Source organism: Stylophora pistillata, chromosome 7 (genome assembly GCF_964205215.1).
Source record: "Stylophora pistillata chromosome 7, jaStyPist1.2, whole genome shotgun sequence".
NCBI classification, from domain to species: domain Eukaryota; kingdom Metazoa; phylum Cnidaria; class Anthozoa; order Scleractinia; family Pocilloporidae; genus Stylophora; species Stylophora pistillata.
In genome coordinates this window covers 9,334,494-9,344,208 of record NC_142525.1, presented here as the reverse complement: position 1 = coordinate 9,344,208, position 9,715 = coordinate 9,334,494, and the positions used below count along the sequence as shown (strand labels likewise).

General features: G+C 37.3%; 1 long non-coding RNA gene across 1 annotated transcript; it reads right to left on the bottom strand.

Annotated features, from left to right (window-relative positions):
• Positions 1-222: 222 nt before the first annotated feature.
• On the bottom strand, positions 223-7,998 carry LOC111344676 (uncharacterized). Its single transcript, XR_002696182.2, has 4 exons — positions 7,818-7,998; positions 4,575-4,919; positions 3,562-3,911; positions 223-2,016 (listed from the first exon to the last, which is right to left on the bottom strand). It is a non-coding gene; the product is annotated as an uncharacterized LOC111344676 (long non-coding RNA).
• Positions 7,999-9,715: the final 1,717 nt, after the last annotated feature.

The window sequence follows — 9,715 nt, the reverse complement described above, 5'->3', positions numbered from 1 at the left end:
CCGTGCACGGTGAAATTGGAGTATCTAGCCAGGTACACGCAGGGGGCGTGCGTAAATAAACATTTTGTTCACAGCGGCTCGATAGGACTTATCTAAGTGAAGCACGCGCGCTTTGTTGTACGCGTTAAAGGTATAACGTAATTTTCAATTAAACAAATATTCTATTACTATAATAGTCCATGGGCCAGAGAGATTCTCGGTACCACTCAGGGGGACAAAATGTGGTGTTATCTGATGAGAGGTTATGTGAAAGAATCTACAAATTTATTTGATAGCAATCGTGAAAGTGTAGCTTTCGTAATAGTGCTGCACGTCAGTTCTAAAACTAGATATGTAAATTGCAACCCCCCGTAGGACTCAGACAAACATCCAAGATGGCGGAATTCGAATGAGGTCGTAGCCATTCCTGTATTTAGTCGCAAGTGAAGGACAGGAGACCAGATGAGACAAATAATCGAAGTAATCCTGGTTAAAAATGGTCTGCACAAAGCATTGCTGCTGGGGGAAATGTTCGAGCGATTCGAGGTCTCCCGAGAAGCTACCAAAATCATTTTAAGAAATGGTAGAAACTGAAAAAAAATATTCATACCATTTTCAAAACCGTCGCAAGGCATTGAGCTTTATCAACAATGGAGTAATGCCTGCTCACGTGAACATTTCACTGTAAAAAAACGTTACTATAAACACTTTCATTTGTGCCTCACACTGACCAGGTGTAAGGCACAAAGATCTTTGCTTTTACAATGAAAGAGGTTTATTAAGCAACAGTTTTACTACTTTGATAATCTTGACGTAAAACAAGATATTATAACTACTATTACTGCTAAATAATCTGACTAAAGCCTCTTTTTGTTTTGTTCTGTTTTTGCTTTGCTATATTCGATGTAAAGAACATAGCTCTCTAAAAATCCCTTTGGCTGACTAGTAAATACAGACAGTTCAGGGTTAAAATTTTCTTTGTTGTTTAAGTCCATTGTGGATGAGCCAGGTACTGGCATAGTTGAATAAACAGATGCAATGAATACCACCCCATAATGTTGCATTGTGTAGATTAAGTAGCTTTCTACGCAAGGTTTTTATACTTGGTAGATCTTTAGGGCTGAGATGAGTTCTTCTACTCAGTTCAATGAACAGAAAATATAAAAAAATTCTTGAAACAGGAAAATGAACGCGGTATACTAGTTCTAAGTCCGGGACACTGGCTTAATACAGTCTAGGTACCATCGCAGTTTAATGTTACATTTGTTTGACTCCGAATACTAACTGGGGTTTGTTTTGAAATTTACTTTGACAATGATTCGTCATTGGATGAAGCCATTCATCAAGTGAATTGACAACGGTACTGTTCTTATTGTTACATCTAAGTGCAATGTCATGTAATTTGTGAGTCTTAATCATTGACGGTGCTCAGGTTGCAGGATGAAGTAATTGTAATTGCTAAAAAGGGGTACAAAAGGCTGATAAAATAATCTAATTCATTACCATAAAAGTCAAAAATTCCATTCTTTATCACAGATGTTTGTGACTTGATGGTCTTGGCATTTGTATAATGCTTGAGCTTTATTGATAATAATGTTGACTTTATAATATTACCAACATCATCTAGCTCATCAAGGGCTGTTATCACTGATGTTATCAACACTCGCAATATCATCAATTTATTTGATACTAGACAAGTATTTGCTAATTGAATTCCAGAACTTGTTGTACCACATCAGGGTATCAGGGTTCCCATTGGTACTGGTAGGTTATCGGTGCCTTTTGACTCACTTATACTGTCTGTGGTAGCCATAGGACTACTATTGTCATGGGTAACTAGTGAATCATCGGTGTCTTTCGTAGTTACTGTGTCATCCTTGTCTGTGGCAGCCACTGGGTTACTGTAATGGTTTACTGATTGGTCATCGGTGTCTTTGGTAGACACAGGGTCATCAATGTCCATGGTAGCTACCACGCTAATGTTGCCATGGGATTGTTAAGTGCCTGTTGAAGTTTTCAGTGTTGAACATGGAGGATCTATAAAGTAATTGCACGTACACATAAAAAGAGAGATCCAATTACTGATGATAACTTGATTTCTGTTACACCGTTCTGTGGTACTAACATGTCACAAAAGTACCACATGCTAACCATGTAGCCATTTTTTAACAGTCTTGTAGAATAGATTGTAATAAGGAGGAAGAAAAGGAGGCTGAGAGGAATGACAAGAGAGAATGGGGAGGGTAGGGGAAGGAAGGAGAGAGAGAAGGGGGGAGAAAGAAGAACAGATAGGGGGAGAGTGGAGAGAAGAGAGGATTGGGAGAGATTAGGGTGAGGGAGGACGGGGAAAGAAGGAAGGGGGAATGTGTAATGGTGTGAGAGGAGGGAAGAGGGAAGGGAAGAGAGAAAGAGGAGGAAAAGAAAGGAGGGGCGAGAGAAGGGAGACTAAGAGGATAGAGGGAGGAAAAGGCGAGAAAGTAGCTGGCAAGAGGAGAGAGAGTAAGAAAAGGAAGGGGAGGATGGTATAGGGGAAGGAGAGGGGGAGAGTAAACAAGAGGGGGATTAGGCAGGGAAATTAGGTGGAGAGGAGAGGTAAGATAGGGACTGAGAGGAGAAGAGAGGGGGATGAGAGAAGAGAAGAGAGAGAAGAGGTGAGGAGAATGGAGTGGTCAAAAGGATTGATCGCTGACAGATGCGACTTACACCAACTGCACATTCTCATTAGCAAAGGCATTTAAATGGTAAGGAAATAGAAAGCAAATTTAAATTTTCCCATTAGAGGTAACAAATGGTGGATGGATTTAAGACTTGAAGAGAGTATACTAACCCAGTATCAAATTTCGGTCGTTAAGATAAAAAAGGTCAGTATAAGCCAATTCAAGGTTTGTCCTCAACATTCTTTATCTATTTTCTTTTTAAGTCAACAAAGACTGTTCAGAACCCCTTATGTTCCTTTTGTTTCCACACCCCCCTCACTCAATAATAAATAAGAAACAACTTTTTTTTAAGAACATTGATAGAATATGTCAGATGATCTTTTTCTTTTCTTTTATGCCGGGAGGGGATAATTACTATAATTGTAGTACTTCCTTCAATTTCTTGCATGACTTTGTGTTAAATATCATTTAACTGTACGTGAAAAAATTCTAAATTGAAACACTCAATTTGCGCATGAACTCTTGCGATAACAGAATGATTTTCAAGTGCATTCTCAGAACATATGATGTATAAAATACCTTCAGGTTTAGTAATGTTTGTAACCTTCAACAGTACTTTAGAAGAAGTGAAATCGGATCTGTTCTGTACAACATGTTGATCTGACCACAAGACATGGCTCAAAGAAACTCAAGGATAGGGGTAAGCTCTTACTTCAGCTTCTAAATAAAATTCCATCCCTCCATACACATTAGTATTTTGCTGACTGACTAATGTCAGTGTTGGGGAATCTGGAAATTAGAGGAAAATGAATACCACTGAAGAAGTTAAGGCTTCATTTTCCCTTACACTGATACAGAATGAAGGCAGAAGGATGCTTGGAGACAGAATTTACTTAGAGCAAAATAATTAAGATGTACACATTACCTTTGTTAATTTAAAGATGGTAAGTGTAGGCCTTGCTTGTCATATTTTTTAGATGTGCTCGCATGATGAAGTTTCTTCCATCATAGATGAGGAGGACGCTTTTGATGACCAAAGTCCCATTGGGGTAGGCATCAAAGTTCGGATCATCAACAGACACCTTTAGGAGGCGGTTAGCTCAATGGATAAAATGTTTATCATAAACATTATGTCAGCCAAAATTGTTCAGATGCGGATGGCAGCTCTTAGCTATAGTTGGGCAGGAAAACCAACCAATCTCAGTCACATTTTCCAGTTGAATGGAGTTTGTAGAGACACTCTTTGGTGAATTCGCACAGGAACTTTCCTAAGACCTGTTTTATCAGAGAATAGTTTTGGCACAATTTTGCATTAAAATATTTTCATGTTCTCTTAGACACTTCAGTGAGATTAATACAAGTTAAACCATTATACTAATTAAAGTTAGACTTCCCCGGCGAATTGCTAAATAACAGCCCGAATATGATTGTTACAATGAATTTTTCTGTAACTTCAACAATTTGTTTCAAAAGAAATAACGATGAAAATAATGTCAGCCAAGTAGCAGAGTTTTGTTGAAAGCTCTTCAGGGTCTCTAGATTATGCTATGGATAACTTAAAGTTACTTGGCCAAAGCTTACATAATAAAGCGCAAAAATTTAAAGCAATTTTTATATCAGCCATATACTAGTTGTATAATTACTCCGGATCTTTCTTAGTATTTTGGAACTGACATTCAATATTTTTACAATACGTCGATCTGACTTCAAGATGTGTATCAACCAAACCGATGGATAAGGATATCCCTGAACTCGACCTTTCAAACAAAGGTCCATTCCCTCAAACACATAGAGCTCTTCCTCACTGACCAAAGAAGATACATAATTACAATTGGTAAAGAAGTTACAGCTCCATTTCCCTCTATTTTTGATACAGAAAAATATACAGAGCAAATGGGAACAGCATTAAGAGCAGAATAACTAACATATTCACATTACCTCAGTCAATTTCGAGTTGGTAATAGAATGCTTTGTTTTCTACACTCCCTCTAACCCTCTTTATTCGACAAATGAATTTTTTGTTATCAAACGTCGGTAACACTTCCTTGATAACCAAGGTTCCATTGGGGAAGGCTTCAAAGTGTGGACTCTTGTCAAATGCATTAGCTGACTTAAATTCTATGTCAGCTATAAAATATTTGTCTTAGTGTTTCCCGCAATGATCAGGAGCACAAAGAAACCATCCAATACTTAATGTCACATTTTCGGGATTGCTCTGGTAACAATCGAGCGATTTTCTTCGATAAATTCCAGGGTGAAATATCCTTTGATGCTCATCAGGACCTGAATGACAGAGAAAACAGTTTCACCACGTTGGCATAAAAATAGTTTTCATGTTGCCTAATAAAACATTTTAGTAAAATCTACACATGTTTTAACATTGTATTAACAGCTAGACTGCTCTGCCTATGCTAGATAGAGTACACAAACCTTGATTTCTCTTTTTCTACAGATTACTCAATGGCTTCATACCCTAAGTAATTAACTGAATATAGTGCATGCCATGTCAATTGGGAAGTAAGGACTGTAAGGAATTCTTAGTTCACTAGGGATTCGGGTATTCTCTCCTCTTTAAAGCGCTGGTTTAACAAAGAGTAACTTCCTTTGCCCCTTATATAGTTGTTACATGATTATGCTGATATCTCTACATCGGGGACTTCTTTAATATTCTTTAAGAGAAGAGATACCTATAACTCTAGGGATCTGGGATATTTTAAGCTACATATAAGAGTACACAAACCATAGTCCTTTTTATGTGCATGCGCATGATAGAAATTCACTGCATATCGTTCAAATAAATACATTGCATTCCATAAAAGTTGGGAAATACTCCAAACAGGAATGGATACCCAAATTACTATGGCTTTAGATGTTCCCTCCTCCTAAACGCATTGTTGGAAAAAAAGAACCCCTTTTCATAATTTTCTCCTATAGACATGATGAACATGATTGACATCTACTGTGTACCCATGGGAACTGTCGAAATCTTCTCAAACAGAAAGGATACGTATGTCACTGGGAGATAATTAAGAGTGTCTCCTTCAATTTTAGATTGGGCTCGAGGGTAGACAAGCAATGATGCTTTTTCATCTTCAAGTTACATGATTGTAATCTTCTGTATAGAATAGTTGAAGATAGATTGAATTCCAACTCCGCTTAGGAATGTGTGCCCATTTTACGAGGGAAATAGGTACCCCCTACTCTGTAAATGATACAATAATTATGTACTTTTAAGTACATTAGAATGTTAAAATAGAAATAAAAACAATGCACAACATGCACATTGACATGCAACATGTCTTACATTGCAATAAAAAATGAAGAGTGCTTCCTTTCTTGGTTGTAATTTAATGCTTGCTATGTCCACACAGTTCCTCAAGGACCTAAGGCTGTTGGCTCATTTCAATAAACTCCACGAGAATAATATCTGAATTGGTGGTTTTTTCACTCTTTACTGTATACGCATTCAAATTAGTTTGGTGTTGCCCGGCATCACAAGAAATTTGCCAAATGAAATAAGAAATCGGTATATTTTTAATATACAAAGTTACAAAATCAAGTCCATTATTTATTTAAAGAGTTTTTCATATACCAGAAATTCACTGCTACTAAAATAGTAGTCTTAACTCGATGTAGATTTATGTTAACAATACTAAGGCCACTTAAGTAATAGGAAAATTTCACACGAACAATTTAATTCACTTTTAGGGTTCTTGGTATCCTCAGAGGGGATACCCAAGACACTAGTGTTTTGGGTGCGGGCATACCAAAAACTCGGGGATACCCAAAATGCTGTGACACCGTTGGACTGTATAATACAACATGGTTTTGGGGATTTTGCTTTGAGCTGTGGCCATAGCTTTTTATCGATTGAATTGGCATGCGACATGTAACTCTAAACTGTGTTATAATTCCTATTTCTTTGTAATGTGTATGATGAAATGAAAACGAAAATATCACTTAGCCGCCCATGAGTGTAAAATAAAGGGCTGCAGTGGGGAGGGGGGGGGGGAGAGGATACTCAAATCTCTAATGGTATATGGATCCCTTCTGATTTGGCTACTGAGATCTTAGTATTCCTTTAGGACAGTTATTTCAATATCTCCTTGTACTTTTTTGCTGTTAGCATTCTTACGTATGAAAGTGTTTTTTCAGTACTTTTGTGTAAGTGTAAATACGGAGATGATATTTGTCTTTTAATTGGGCTTTGAAGTGGAGGGAAGTGTGTACAATTTTTAAGCACTGAAGTTGTATCACAGTGGAAAAGCATTTGTTAATATGTCTTCTGCTTTGTGCGCTTTGGGTTAGGATAAAACTTGCTCTGCTGTATGTAAACATTACATAGGTCACTGAAGCGATAGGAAAAATGCCCACACACATGCACACATGGTAAACAAGTTAAACAGTTATGATGACTCAGACTTAGACCCACTCGAAAAGTATGAGGGTTCGGACATTTTCTTAAACGCGATATTCCAACGAGTACAATTTAAATTCTCCTTTCCTACGTGTCTCAAATCGATAGGCTTTTTACGTACCAAGCAACTCACTTAAAACTGATGACTGATCGCTCATTCCAAGATGCTTCACAAACAATGAACACTTTTCTTTACCAAGCACAATCTCAAGCGCACAAATTTACTTTGGATGACAACTTTCTGACTTCTACAAGCAATAATTTTTTTGTCCATTGCAAATAGGAGAGGATGCCATGTTATTTTACCCAGTCTCGTGTTAATTCCCTCTAAGGGTTCTGGGTACCCCCAGAGTAAATAGCCAAAGCATTTGTGTTTAGGTACTGGGATACCCAAAACTTAGGGATACCCAAAACACTGACATTTTATCTGATTCGTGACAAAATATCCGCCATGAATAGATTACCTCGCGTGGCAATCGACGATTGCTGGTTTCATCTGAATATTCAAATCATAACTTGTCTGAAATTTGATCATGTGGAAAACCGACAGTTCAAAACTACGCAAACTTTATAATTTAAGCGGTTAATGCGATCCAAACATGCATGAAAGATTAAAGGTGGCCAGAAATTTGTGAAACAGTTATATGGACAGACGTACTTTAACGACATTCGTCTCGATACCACTATTACTTCTAGCTGTCAGTCGCAGCATCAACAAACAAGTGCTTCATTCAGATTGTACACACGACTACGAAAGAACATACCTTTCGATGCAACCACCGACGAATAAACGACACCCTACAGTAAAAGAGTTTCTAACAGGATCGCGTGAGCGATTATGTTCGATATCTGCGGTGAAGTTTTATGCTAACAACGCGCGAATGATTCTCTTCAAGTCAATCGGTACGTTTTGTTGTGATGTCTATATATAGCACTTAGTCTTAATTTCCACATTATATTTTTGTGGTCGTCCAATCATGACCTGGATCACCTCTGACGTTAAAACATGAGTGTGTGTGTGTGCACTTGTGCGTTAAATCTAACATGAAATTTTTGTTTTATTAAGCGGGTCCCATAGGTTTAAAAGAGTTTTGTTTAGTTTTTATTAGGTATTTATTGTTTTAGAATGTTGTTAATCAATACTTGTTGTTGTTTTAGTAATTAAAGCCTCTTAAATGCATTATTTCTGTGTCTACTAGTTGGGTGGCAAACGTAAACACTATCCCAAAAGCTGTGTAATTTCGTGATGTAACAATGGAATATTCGGAGAGTTTTTCGCACGAGTTTGAATCTCCGAAGAGACCTTCGAATAGTTGGCGATGGCTATCGGCAACAGTCAGCGATGTCTTCTTGTCAAATCAGTCATCTTTGGTCAGTCAGCGGCATTTTCTTTGATTCTTCGTCAGTTTTCGACTTGCTATCGCCTGTAACGTCGAAGATACGTCGCACAGGCGTCCATTAGCCTATTATGCTAGTTCATGTGCCTCATTCCATCAAGTGCTGCTAGGCAATTCCTGAATAGTTTAACTGTTTTAATCGGGTAGCCGAGTAACATACAGGACACATACACCGAAAACTAGATTCGTTCTTAAACCCACGCGCTCTCGATCCGATCCTTACAATATGTATCATACACAGAATGCCCCACTACAAAAGAATGTCTTTAAGATCCTTTGACCTAGGCTCTGCATGGAAACTTCTTCGAAAAATGACCAATGAATCAAAGTGTTTCTTTCGCGGCTGTTGTAGAATGACTTTATACGCAACTCAGCGGCTCCAAGTCCAAGTATTTTGCTGTCTGGAGACATTGAATTTAAACTAGGTCGGGAGACAAATAATATCAATTTACTTGGAATTATAACCAATGACAGGTCTAATGCCCTGTTTAATTATAGACTGCTTCAGCGTGGTTTAAGGACACTATATGTTGGTGGAGGAGTCAATCATCTAGAAGTAAAAGCTATAGGGCATAATGCTCTAGTTTGCTCTCACAATGTAAGTTCAGTTCAAAGCTATATTTGTAGGCTGAGCCCTGTAGAGACAGTGAAAAAGTCAACCAGCAACTGTTATGATTTTCATCTCCAAACCAATTAAAATGATGCTGTGCGTTTGGTGTGTTACTCTCTGCCAAAGAAAATTAACCTGCAATAAGCATATAAGAAAAGAATACTAATAAAGATTTCGGAAACCGAAAAAAATACCACAAAAAGAACTACTTTAGATAAAGAAGAATACACCATAATCAAGTCTGCAAGAATGACACCTGCTACATTCAGGAATTTCCCTTTGATAAATCATGTGTCAGCAACCTGCTTACTGTTGCAGATGCCTTGAATGCAAATTTGTACCAAACAGTGGGCTTAAATAATAAATAATAATAATAATAGTTTTATTTATATAGCGCTAAAATCCAATAATTGTCCAAAGCGCTACCTAATTACAATATAAAATATAAAAATATATAATATAAAATATCTACAATATACAATATAATTCAAATATAGCCTAAGTTATCTACTATATAAATCAAAAACATCTCAAAACAAAACGAATCTCATAACCTATATGCTAACTTAAATAAAAAAGTTTTAAGGGATTGCTTAAAAGTTGCCACTGAAGCACATTTCCTAATCTCTAGAGGTAAATCGTTCCACAATTTAGG